The sequence below is a fragment of the Mustela lutreola genome, chromosome 8 (assembly GCF_030435805.1).
Source record: "Mustela lutreola isolate mMusLut2 chromosome 8, mMusLut2.pri, whole genome shotgun sequence".
NCBI classification, from domain to species: Eukaryota; Metazoa; Chordata; class Mammalia; order Carnivora; family Mustelidae; genus Mustela; species Mustela lutreola.
Window position 1 is genome coordinate 68,229,723 of NC_081297.1, and position 13,760 is coordinate 68,243,482.

Here is a 13,760-nt window from a genome sequence, read left to right on the forward strand (position 1 = left end):
CTCCCGGTGCCATCGTCAGTGCGCCCAGCACACTCACGCCCCGCAACCCCTCCCTCGCCCCTTCCCCGATGCTCAATCTCCGCCAGCCGCGGTCGCTGCATCCTCTAAGCGGCAAGAGGAAAGTCGCGAGGCGCGGCCGCCAGCAGAGACACCATGTGACGGGCACCGCTCAGTGACAAGCAGCCTTGGTTAAAGAGCGGGCGCGCGGGAGGGGAGGCGGCGGGACGCGGGACGCGGAGGAATGGCCTGACTTTCCCCTTTAAACCATCACGAGCCATGGATGTGCAAAGGCGACGCGCCCCCCAGTAGGAGAATGACTGCGATTCGAGACCCTCCGTGCCAGAGCGTGTGGATGTAAGTGCGAGGCTGGCGAGCAGAGTGTGGGTGGGGGTTGGCGGTGGGGGGAGATTCTGATGCAATCGGCCCCGAAAGGAGGAGGAGAGCCAGAGAGCGCGGGCTGGGGCGGCCACGCCGCTCTGCCTGAAGGTCGCTGGGAACCTCCGCCCTTCACCTTCCTCGGAAATCCGCCGCCGCGTGTGAACCCTCCCCGCCCAGCCCTCGCTGACGGAGGCCACCTTTTCCCCGCCGCGGCAGCCAGACCTTGACACAAAGGACATCACACGGCCGGGGGAATCCCGGAAGGGCGGACACCTGGTCTCCTTTTGCCACTTTTCCCTTTATTGCCCAAGGTAAGGCGATTTTGCTTTTCCAGGGGGAGCCAAGGGAGCGGCGGCAGGGAGGAAAGGCATGTTTTGGATGCGAGAGGAGGCGGTAACGTCCAAGACACCCATGCGGGCGTGGAAGGAAGGAGTGCGCGGTTCTACCCGCTGCCTTCGGATTTTGCTTGTATTAAATACGGGAAAAGTCCAGATCGTCTGTTCTTCCGAACGCACGCGGCAGCGTAAGGGGGCGCAGGGGCCCCTGATTTCACCTTTGCGTGGGCTGTGGCTTACTTTTTGGGTCTGTTTTCATAGCGGTAGAGTGTGGCACGCGATCTGGTTAAATGATACTAGGGTCGGGGACCACGCGGGTCTGGAGGGAGAGTGCAGCGGACGCGAGGGCGCTGCTGCCTACCCGAGGAGTGCTCGAATCCGGACATTTGGGGGGAATTTCCTGCGTCCGCAGGGCCCGGAGGAGAGCATGTGATGCCCCCGGGGGTGTGCGTGCGGCTGGCTGAGGCTGGGGTACTGGGCGCCGCGAGGGAACCGAACCGCCGAGCGCGAGTAAACAGGAGCACGTTAGCAGCCCCTTCCTCGAGCTCTGCCCCCTCTCGCAGCAGCCTAGAGTAGGAGGATGCAGGGGGAAGATTACTAAAGGAAGCTGGCGGTGATTCACTGTTCTTTCCCGCCCTGAAGAGGTGCTTTCCAACAGAAGAAGGGGAGAAAGAGAAGTGCTGTTCTGAGAGCTGGATTCCGCGGGAGCTGGGGAACAAAAGGCCACCGCTCGCGCGGGGCCCGGGCGCGGACTGCCCTCGGCTCCTCTCCCTTTCCCTCCTCCGGTCTCCGGCTTTTCGCTCGCGTCCCTAAACGTGGCCACAAAAGGCCTTTGAACTCGCCGCGTCGGGGCCGGGAGGAAAGCGCTCCTTCGCCCCAGTGCGCGCCCTGGGGCGCCCCCCACCCCCATAATCACGTCCCTGACGGTCTGGCTCCTTAGCATCCCCTGGGACCGCGCAGGTTATGGGGCTGCCTGGGCGCTGCTTGCCTGCGAGGTCGCCCGCCCCTGGATTTAGGGTGAACTGTGATCGGAGGATATACAAGAGCATATGGCGGCAAAAGGAATTTCGCGGTTGCAGCCTCACCGCATTTCGGGATGCCTCTCTCAGGCGGTCTCGGGCTTGAGAAGGTGGTGCTACAGTTGAGAGCCCTTTGTGTCTCTCTCTGCGGCGCGGACCCAGTTTTGATAGCACTGTTTCTTCCCGTGGAAACCTTACTGCCGCCAGGATCACGTACTTTCTGAGACGAAACCATGGTGATCTCTGTAGTTAAGAGTGAAAAAGACCCCGGCGCTAAGAAACGGTATTTATGTGTATGTGAACGGATTTGACATCTCTGCAGTGGAGTTAATTTTTTTAATACAAGGGGGAGGAGAGAATAAGGCTGTGGTTTGCAGACTGCAGAGAACAGCAAGGCTGTAATTTGTCACCTTGATAGAAGAAACTGTGCAGCAACTCGTGCTTTTTCTGACGTCAGAAGGACAACGGAAATAAAACCTGAGCTAGGTGGCTGGCTGGCCTCATTGTTGAAACGTCTCACGGGGTGGGGGTGGGGGGTACTCCTGAAATCTATGCGGAAACAGTCAAGATGAGGCACTGATCCTGGATTTTGTTTGGCCCCAGCCTCAAAATGGCTTTACTCTTTCCGGCCACTTCAATTCTTAGCATATCAGCTTAGGTATTTAGGAAACTTGCCTAGTTTGGTTTGAGGTCTTAAAACCTTGATGAAGTTTATTCATGGCGCTCTCCCTCCCCCAATATTCAATAACTATTTCCTACTGAGGACTTCTTATAATGTGACTAGATAAAGTTCGTGTTTCCCTTCTCTTGGGGGAAGAGACCGTAAATGCACATATAATGAATTTCAGGTACTTGTTAGCTTAAGGGAGAAATAAAACAAGATCATGTGTTGGGGAGGGCACTTGGAATAGATGACCGTCTAGCAGGGCCTGTGTGGGAGGGTGACGTTTGTCCAGAGACTAAGAGGCCAGGCATCTGTCTATTCTAGTCTTGTATTTTTCCTCCCTCTGGATGACACTTGTGGGCAAAAACCAATCTTACTCATTATTGTTCCCCTAATATCCTGCACACAGTTACTGTTTAATAAATGCCTCTCAAACTGAGACCTGAGTCGTCTCATTCACTTCTTTATGCGGCTGGGGACCATCCCTTCCTTTCTATATCCCATTATCTGTTCCCCTTTCTCCCAAGCGAAGATGCCAGAGGTTTCTTTACCCTGCTTCCCTTTCCCTCCTACCCTCTCCCCACTTCTGAGCAGTTACCAGGCCCTTGCAAATGCCTCTCAAACCTATCTTCTCACCTCCATTCTCACTGCCCAAGTTCAGGTCCCTGTCATCTGTCCTAGACATGGCAAAGCAAGCCATGTATTGGGATAAAAGGATCATGAAAGAGACGTGGAGGTGCCCTGAAGAAACCCGTGCTTCAGGCCAGCACAACACGTGGTGAAGAGTGAAGCAGGAATTCCTGAGGCGGAACAGCTTTCTCGTTGCTCTCCTTGGGTACCAGGCCCTGCTCCCCTAATTCAGTCTCCACACTTCCATGGGTTCTGGATTTCTAAAACTCAGCTTACTTTTTTTTTTTTTTTTTTTTTTTAGTGGCTTTGCTTCTAAAAACCTTCAGGGTGTTCCCATGGCCTAAAGTTAAAGTCTCGATTCCTTAGTCAGGCACTGAGGACGCTCCACAGTCCGACGCCTCATCTCTTTCCATCTTTCTCACAGTTCACCTCGTGCTCTCCCTGTGGTTTTTCTGCTTCAGCATGGGCATTGATTCTAGACTAGAACACTTACTGTTATCCTGTGTATTTGGGAAGGCCTAGCCCAAATGCCTTTTTTTCTTCCCTTTCAAATCACTGTTCACTGATCATCTCTCAGCATTTTCATAAAAATATATCTTTTACTTTTTGCACTTTTATCACTCTAGGTGATGGAGGGCAGGAGATGAGGCCACAGGCTTTGAGCCAAAAGTAAATACTGGGTTTCAACTTACCAGCCCAGGGACATTGGGCAAATTGTTTAGCACCTCCAAACCTTAGTGGGTTGTTTTTTGCTTTTTGTGGGGTTTTGTTTATTTGTTTGTTTGTTTTAAGAGTTTATTTATTTACTTAGAGACAGCACTGGGAGAAGGGCAGAGGAGGGAAAGAGTCAAAGGGAAGGGGTGGAGGGGGAGGAAGAGAGAATCCTCAAGCAGACTTCCAGCTGAGTGTGGAACCTGACATGGGGCTTGATCTTAGGACCCTGAGATCATGCCCTGAGCTGAAATCAAGAGTCAGCTGCTCAACTGACTGAGCCATCCAGGTGGCTATCTTTGTTTTTCCCCCTTTGTTTTTTCATTTGTTAAATGGGAATGAAGGTAATGATGATGATGGTTATAGTGGTACCCATCCTACTGAGTTACCCTGAAGATTTAATTCAGATAATGGGTGCCAAGCCCTTGGCACCATGGTAGCACTCCATATGTCTTGAATTAAAAGGGACTTCAGGTATCTCAGCTATCAGAGGTGGTGGGAAAGTTGATCAGTAATATTCCCCTTACCTCCAATATTCTGTGCATATTTAATCACTTAAAACACTTTTCTGAAAATAATATCTTAATGGAAACTATGAAAGGTGATGTGGGTGTGGGGGAAGGATGTGTGCAGAAGTAAGCACTTTCAAAATCACATCACAGACTTCAGAAAAAACACCTTGGACCACTGACCCTAAACCGCGTCTTTTTAAAAAACAGTTACAGTCACTTCTGAAATTTGATCACATTATAGTCATTGGTTTTCTAGTGGCCATCTGTGTGTTAGGGTTACTCAATAACAGTAATAATTCAGTGATCAGGATGGCCCCTTTGCAAGAACCAGGCTTACAATCAAGGAACTCTGCCTCAGGTGAAGTTCCAGTGCGTCTTTGCCAATGATTAGCTGGGGCACTTGTGCAAACCATTTCACATTTTTATGCCTAGTTTTCTCATCTGTCCATTGCTAATAAATAGTGTCCAAGCTCAGTGAGCTCACACACACACAGAGTTGTGAAGACACAATGAGAACAGAGCGGAGGAAGCCCTTACACAAGTTAAAAGAAGCACTCGAGATGATAATCATTTAGAGTTCAATGTGTTGCTAATCCACAGGTGTACGGCACGAGTTTAGATTAGTGATCCTCAACTCTGCCTTCACATTAGATCCACTTGGGGTCTTTAATTTTTTTTTTAATTTTTTTTAAGGATTTATTTATTAGTGGGAGAGAGAGAGAGAGAGAGAATGAGAGTGCACAGAAGCAAGTGGGGGGAAGGGCAGAGGGCGAGAATCCAGGCAGGCTCCCTGCTAAGCCTAGATCCTATGATCCTTGAGATCACGACCTGAGCTGAAAACATGAGCTGGACACTCAGCCAGCTGAGCCACCCAGGTGCCTCCCCGTCTCACTTGAAGTATTTTAAAAGCTACCAATGCCCAGACTCCATTTCCAGATCTTCAGATGTAGTCAGCCTGCAGTGGAGCTCAGACTTGCGAATATTTTTTAAAAAAACACCCAGGATGATTCTAATTACAGTGGCTTAGATTTTAAAGCAAACAAAACAAAGTCAGAATTTAAATGAAGCGCTCCATATGTTGTTTGATATAAAGTCTAAGTTCTGCCGAACTGTGAGCTTGACTGACTTTTCCCCTGATTTGACTGAACGCATTGTTGATTTCATGGATGCACAGCCTCAGGTTACGATTCACGATGTGAGTGTTCCCAGCTATACAGTCCTGCCCAGTGATACAGCCGGGGCCACATGAAGATTTAATGTGTGGATCTCAGTTTCCATCTTTGAGGAGTGATGAAGAAGATTGGAAAAGAAAGAGGCAATGGAAAGGAAAAGGAAAGGGATAGGCTCCGACCCAGGTGTGGGAGGAAGAGGCTGAGTAGGAGAGACAGGACAGACCACAGAGGAAAAGCTGTCTTTGATTTCTGGAACTCATTTAGTTGAGGCTGCACACTGGTGGCAAGAAAGCCAAATAAAGCCTGTGGGTACATTTTGTGTGACCTACACTTCCCTTTAAAACTGTTTGAAATTAGTTGTCAATATCTAAACAGCAGATCCTCACTTAAAAATTGGATTTCTGGCATTTATTTATTTTTTAAGATTTTATTTATGTATTTGAGAGAGAGCAATAGCATCAGAGATAGCAAGAGAGAGCACAAGTGGGGAGGAAAGGAAGAAGCTGGTTCCCGGCTGAGCAAGGAGCCCAGTGGGGGAGGTTGGGATCGTGACCTCGAGCAAAAGGCAGGCGCTTGACTGACTGAGTCACTCAGGCACCCTGATTTCTGGCATTTCTTGAAAAAAATCGAAAGATCTGTCCTATTCCTACTGAAATAGGTAGGATATGTGTTCTCTAGGTTCTTACTCAGTCTGCCTTGCTCATTTGTCACACGTACGTGGGCTGTGGTTGTATTTGCAATCTATCCATAGACCTTAGTACTAGCACATTCGAATCCCCTGGAGAGCGTTTAAACTATCCATGCTTGATCCCACCCTAGACCAATTAAATCAGAAACTGCTGTGTTTTAGGTTATTTTGTTTTAAACTCCCTGGGTGATTCCGATGTCTCGGTCTGGAACTGAGGACTTCCAGCCGAGTTCACCTATTCAGAAGATTTGCCCACAAGCCCATTTCTTATCTCTGAAAGCGATCCATTAAGAAACACTTGATAGGATCATAAATTCAGAGGGTTTTAAAACTCTCCAATGTTCTTGGAGAGAACATTGGTCAATCAGAACTTCCTGTCTTAAGGTGAGAAAACAGGCCTAGAGGGAAGAAAAAATTGTCCAAGGATTATTACATCATTTGGTATTGGGGCATAGTGTATTTTATGATGTTTTCTATTTTCACGCAAAAGTGGATTTGTACTTTTTTTGTGTAAATGATTTTTTTTTAAGATTTTATGTATTTATTTGACAGAGAGAGATCACAAGTAGATGGAGAGGCAGGCAGAGAGAGAGAGGGAAGCAGGCTTCCTGCTGAGTAGAGAGCCCGATGTGGGACTCGATCCCAGAACCCTGAGATCATGACCTGAGCCGAAGGCAGCGGCTTAACCCTCTGAGCCACCCAGGCGCCCCGTAAATGATCTTTTTGTTTTACATGCAGCACTTTGTGATGCTTTAAAATTCTAATTATTTCTCTTCTTTCTTGAATATTTTGTTGAGAGCTACCTGTCATAGCTTGGAGAAGCCTTAGAAACAAAGACAATCCTATCCAGTGTTTTAGTTCTTTTTTTTTTTTTTTTTTTTTTTTTTTAAAGATTTTATTTATTTATTTGACAGAGAAAGATCACAGGTAGGCAGAGAGGCAGGCAGAGAGAGAGAAGCAGGCTCCCTGCTGAGCAAAGAGCCCGATGTGGGGTTCGATCCCAGGACCCCGAGATCACGACCTGAGCCGAAGGCAGCGGCTTAACCCACTGAGCCACCCAGGCGCCCCGAGTGTTTTAGTTCTTGATCAAAAACATCATTAGAGCAAAAACACACATGTGCCAAGAAGGAATTTTCTCAGAGGCTGAACTGTTGCAGGTTGTTTCAACACTGTGTTTTTCGTAGTTATTTAAATCTATGAATTTTCAGTTAATGAGGAAGATTTTTAGTTTTGTGGTACCCACACTGCTCAAATACATTCACTGTTCTCATTTATTTAAGCATCACGGGGATTTATTATTATTTTTTTAATGTAATATGCAGTTTGTCCCATATCCAAAGTTACAGATTGACTTTGTTAACTTCTGGAGTTTATCAGTATTTTCTTAGAGGAATCAGAGTTGTCTCAAAACATCTGAATATGGATAGGTTAATTCCCAGATATCATAGGCTGGCCACATTGATAACGGACATTTAAAAGACCACATAGGAACCGGAAGAGAAGAGGAATTCTGGAGCGATGGATGCAGGTGTCGGGAGACTGTGAACAAGATAGGATGCAGGGCTCCTCCTGTCCCAGGAAGTGAGCCGCTTATTCCCTGGCGAGCTTCCTTTGACAGGGGGCTTCTTTTCCTTGGCACTGCTGACATTTGCAGCCAGACAACTGTTGTGGACTGCCATCCTGTACATTGTATAACATTTCCCAGCATGCTCTGACCTCTCTCCCCTAGCAATCTGCAGCATCCCCTCACTTGTGATGGTCAGAAATATCTCCAGACATTGCCAGAATAGTTCCCAGTACAGAACCACTGCCTTAATTAATTCCACTTTCTCTGGACCTTTCGAAATCATGCCAAGAATTCCTAAACATTCCAAGCATAGTGACTGTGATGTTCATGATAAATACCTTCCATTTATATAGTACTTCACAGTTTTAAATGTATTTCCGCATAATTCTCACATGCCCAGATTAAATGTAAAAGGACGTAAGTGGCAGACTTCATGAAAACCAGGAGGTGAGGCTATTCATGTTACTTCCTTTATCTTCCCATTTCTATTTTGTTTTACTGAGAAAGTGTTTGTGAGGATCATTAATATATTGTCTGCAGACAGATGATCATAGCTTGTTTTTTAAATTTAGTCATCATTATTATTGTTAACGTATTTGCTACTACCATGTGCTAGGGAGCTATATGGTCTATGACCCCTGTTTTCAAGGAGCTGAAATTCTAATTATGGAGGATGATAAGTACACATGAAGACTATCAACATATATAAGAACCCTTGTATAAGCCAATGAGTAATCTATACAAAAATGCTTAAAGAATCCATGACAGGTAAATAATCAATCATGGGTTGCTCATTGAAGAGAGATATCACAGGGAAGGTTGGTTTGAAATTTAAAAAAAAAAAAAAAAAAAAAAAAAAAAAGCATGAAAACAAACAAGCTGGGCTTTAAGAGAAATGTACTCTAATAGAAATGGACTTCACGGGGTGCCTGGGTGGCTCAGTGGGTTAAAGCCTCTGCCTTCGGCTCAGGTCATGATCCCAGGGTCCTAGGATCAAGCCCCACATCGGGCTCTCTGTTCAGCGGGGAGCCTGCTTCCTCCTCTCTCTCTGCCTGCCTCTCTGCCTACTTGCGTGATCTCTGTCTGTCAAATAAATAAATAAAAATCTTAAAAAAAAAAAAAAAAAAGAAATGGGCTTCACAAGAAGGGGGAGGGGAGCATGTTCAGGGCCAAAGGAATGGTGTGAACAAAGCAGAAAACTGTGTAAGACTAGATCGATTGAGGGAATGGAAGGTTCAGGAGGAATGTCCTTGGAGAGAAAATTAAAGAGCTAGTTACGAGTAATCTGAGATTGTGTTGTAAGGTTCCAGAGTTAGACTTCATCCTGTAGGCTTTGGGAAATTATGATTGGCAAGAAGAGAAGAGGGATGGGCCAGACATGTATTTTCAGGAACAACCTGTAGTGGGGAGAGGGCAGGGTCAGCAGGTAGCATGGAGGAGAGCCAGTTGTGGGTGGGCAGGGATGAGGGGCAGAGAGGGGACATACGGAAGAATGTTGATGGGGCATGGTGACTGATTAGATAGTCAACAGCATTAAAGCCATACCCGGGCCCCAAGTCTGAGTGATGAGGAGAACAAACATTATCTTTCACAGGAATAGCAAAACTGATGTGTGAGGTCAGCGATGTGTTCAACTAGGCAAGTGGAGTTTGATGTAATGGCAAACATCCGCGTGAAGAAGTCCAGTGGGCAGCTGGCGTCTAAAAAGAATTTGTGGAAATTTTTCTGAGCTGGAAGGAACCTGAGAAATCCTCTCTCCCTCCAGCCTTCTCATTTTACAGATGAAGAAACATGTGACATGTTAAGTGACTTGATCTTTATCAAGTAGTATTTATGAGGGAGATCCTATTTCATAATGCAGAGGAATGCCAGTTTTATGAAATGAGAAAGACTGGGGAAAAAGTCTGAAAGATGCCTTTGTGGGATGGAACCTGACACTCCAGGCTTGAAACCTTAAAAAGGAAAGAATGTGGAGTGTGTGCTAGAAGGAGGAACCCCTACCCTCAAGGCGGGAGAAGGAAGTTAGCCTAGAGGCAGTGCTTAGAAGCAAGTGGTGGGGAGCGGGGGAGGTCAGGAAGCCGTGCTCCCTGCTGCTGAAGAAGGAGTTGGAGAAAATGAGAACTGAGAAAGGGCCACCTGCCTTGACGGGAAGTGGTAGCAGTTGTAGCAAGTATCGTCCCAGGAGCCTGAGAGGCACTGTTGCAGGTGCTGCCCTTGGAGTCGAGCATGGATTCTTGATAATGACTGTTTGAGGTGGGTATTCTTCATCTCCAATTTACAGATTCAGAAACTGAGGCAAAGCGACATTAACCTACTTGCCTGGGGTCAACAGCTGCTGAATGGTGGGGCTGGAATTTGCCAGCGGAGCATGGTTTCAGGGGAGCGATGAAGACGGGAGCAAGTTGTTCAGGTTGTTGGCAGTAAAAGGCTGGTGGGGGCTGGTATTTCAAGATTACAGACAAGTCACTTTCCAGATAGGGAGCTGAGAGTGATTGGCGGAGGGCAGGGAAGCACGTGGAGAGGAAGTGGTAATACAAAGTGCTAGCAGAGTTGTGACTTGCATTTGGTTAAGCCAGTCAGAGTCTTTGAAGAAGAGAGAAAAATGTCTTTACATTGAGATTGCTTACAGGATCCTAGGCTTTTCACAACCAAAGGCCACTTTTATTATTTCCCACCTCCCAAAGATCATTTTCAAAGATTTTGAGTATCAATTTTAAGCTTTTTAAAAAGTTTTTATTTAGGGCTGCCTGAGTGGCTCAGCGGGTTAAGGCCTCTGCCTACTCCTCAGATTATAATCCCAGGATCCTGGAATTGAGCCCTGCATCCAGCTCTCTGCTCAGCAGGGAGCCTGCATTCCCCTCTCTCTCTCTGCCTGCCTCTCTGCTTACTTGTGATCTCGTCTGTCAAATAAATAAATAAAATCTTAAAAAAAATAATAAAAAGTTTTTATTTAAATTCAATTTAGTTAACATATAGTGTATTATTAGTTTCAGAGGTAGAATTTAGTGATTCATCAGTTGCATACAACACCCAGTGCTCATTACCTCAAGTGCCCTCCTAATGCCCATCACCCAGTTCCCTCAACCCCCATCACCGTCCCCTCCAGCAACCCTCAGCTTGTTTCCTGGAGTTATGAGTCTCTTATGGTTTGTCTCTCTCTCGTTTCATCTTATTTATTTCTTTTTCCTGCCCCCCTGTTCATCTGTTTCATTTCTTAAATTCCACATATGAGTGAAATCATATGATATTTATTGTTCTCTGACTGACTTATTTCGCTTAGCATAATACCTTCTAGTTCCATCCATGTTGTTACAGATGGCAAGATCTCATTCTTTTTGATGGCCGAGTAATATTCCATTGTAGATCTACACCACATCTTCTTTATCCCTTCATCTGTTGATGGACATCTGGGCTCTTTCCATAGTTTGGCTATTGTGGACATTGCTGCTATAAACATTGGGTGCATGTGCCCCTTCAAATCACTGTGTTTGTATCCTTCGGATAAATATAGCTAGTGGGAGTTGCTGGGTCATAGGGTAGTATATAGCAATACAGGGCTTTCTCAAGAAAGAAGTCTTAAATACACAACTTAACCTTTCACCAAAAGGAGCTGGAACAAGAACAGCAAATAAATCCCAAGTCCAGAAGGAGAAGAGAAATAATATAGATTAGAGTGGAAATCAATGATACAGAAATTAAAACAAAACAAAACACAGTAGAATAGGTCAACAAATCTAGGAGCTGGTTCTTTGAAAGAATTAATACGATCAATAACCCCTTCATCAGACATATCAAAAAGAAAAGAGAAATAACCCACATAAATAAAATCATGAATGAAAGAGGAGAGTTCACAACCAACACTGCACAAATACAAGCAATTATAAGAGAATGTTATGAGCAATTTTATGCCAACAAATGAGACAATCTGGGAGAAATGGATGCATTCCTAGATATGTATGAACTACCAAAACTGAAACAGGATGAAATAGAAAACCTGAACAGACCTATAACAAGCAAAGAAATTGAAGCAGAAATCAAAAATCTCTCAACAAACGAGTCGAGGACAAGATGGCCTCCCAGTAGAATTCTACCAAACATTTAAAGAAGAATGAATACTTCTTCTGAAGCTATTTCAAAAAATAGAAATGGAAGGAAAACTTTCAAACTCATTTTATGAGGCCACCCATTATCTTGATCCCAAAACCAGACAAAGACCCCAGCAAAAAGGAGAGCTACGGACGAATATCCCTGATGAACATGGATGCAAAAATTCTCACCAAGATACTAGCTAATAGGATCCAGCAGTTCATTAAAAGGATCATTCACCGTGACCAAGTGGGATTTATTCCTGGGCCACAAGGGTTCTTCAACATCTGCAAATCAATCAATGTGATATACCATGTTAATTAAAAAAAAGTACAGGAACTATACAATCCTCTCAATAGATGCAGAAAAAGCATTTGACAAAATACAGCATCCTTTCTTGATTAAAAACTCTCTGCAGTGTAGGGATAGAGGGAACATACCTCAATATCATAAAAGCTATATGTGAAAACCCCACAGGGAATATCATCCTTAATGAGGAAGTACTGAGAACTTTTCCCCTAAGGTCAGGAACACAGCAGGGATGTCCACTACCGCCACTGTTGTTCTACACAGTACTGGAAATCTTGGGCTCAGCAATCAGACAACAAAAAGAAATAAAAGGCATCCAAAATGGCAAAGAAGTCAAACTTTCACTTTTTGCAGAAAACATGCTTTATGTAGAAACCCAAAAGATTCCACCCAAAACCTGCCACAAAACTGATAGAGGAGTTTAGCAAAGTCGCATGGTATAAAATCAATGTACAGAAGTCAGTTGCGTTTCTATACATTAGGATTTGTGTTAGTTGAAGTATAATTTATATGTGATGCAATATCCAGATTGTAAGTGTACTGTTTAATGAGTGTTGACTACAACTTTAATATATTAATTTATTTCCAGTTTTTATTACTCAAAGAAATACAAAATTGCTGGTCAGAATTTAGGATCATCATAGCAAGTTAACGCAATCTGGCCTAAAGCAAAGATACCTGACATTTTAGTCAACTTGTTTGGCTTGTTTGAGGCCTTTTGAGATACAAAAAGCAGCTCCTGGATTCATGTTATCCAAGGACCTCAGATGGGCAAACTGGCTTAGACATGAGAAGAGATGGCAGGAAGAATAGGATCATCAGTGGCCTGAGGCCTAATGCTTTCTCAAAACTACTGACCTAGCTAGTTGAGCTAGGAAAGGTTTCATCTTACTAGTTTCACAGAATAAAAAATTCATAACAAATTTTAAATTAAGTGTGTGTGACTGGATATTATTGATATGAAGGCATTATTTTATTTTTAGGTTTGATAGTGATCTGAGGTGTTGTTTTATAAAAGTATTTTTTTCAGAGATAAGTGCTGAAATATTTACAGATAAGAGGATATCTGGGATCTGCTTTAGAATAATTCTCTGTGATGGTGGAGGTTAAACTTCAACAAGACTGGCCTGAATTGATAATTGTTGAAGTTGGTTCATGGGGGCTCATTATTCAGTTCTGTCTACTTGCATGTATGTTTAAAAGTTCCCCTAGGGACGCCTGGGTGGCTCAGTTGGTTAAGTGGCTGCCTTCGGCTCAGGTCATGATCCCGGCGTCCTGGGATCGAGTTCCACGTCGGGCTCCTTGCTTGGCAGGGAGCCTGCTTCTCCCTCTGCCTCTGCCTGCTATTCTGTCTGCCTGTGCTCTCTCTCCACCCCCCCTCTCTGATAAATAAATAAAATCTTAAAAAAAAAAAAAGTTCCCCTAAAAAAATTTTAAAAGGGGGGGGAATAAAATTATGAATATCAGTTAGGGTTTAGTTACATGTAGCAGAGATCTTTCTACGTATGTTAAGTGAAAGGGATTTAATACAGGTAATTAAGTGTCTATAAAATTGTCAGAAGAGACGGCAGGACAGGTCCTAGGCTGGGTCTCTTGGAATAATTACTGGAGTACCACCACTTAAAACTAGTCCGGAGGGGAACTGCTCCTTGTGCCTCCATCTGGAAGCCAGGGAACCAGGAAGCCAGT

General features: G+C 44.9%; 1 protein-coding gene across 1 annotated transcript in view; it reads left to right on the plus strand.

Moving 5' to 3' along the window:
* Positions 1 to 361: 361 nt before the first annotated feature.
* Positions 362 to 13,760, plus strand: part of SLC38A1 (solute carrier family 38 member 1) — a 65,083-nt gene continuing 51,684 nt past the window's right edge. Inside the window, exon 1 of the mRNA XM_059185569.1 lies at positions 362 to 689. The gene's annotated coding sequence lies outside the window, so the exon portion shown is untranslated. The remainder of the gene's footprint in view (positions 690 to 13,760) is intronic.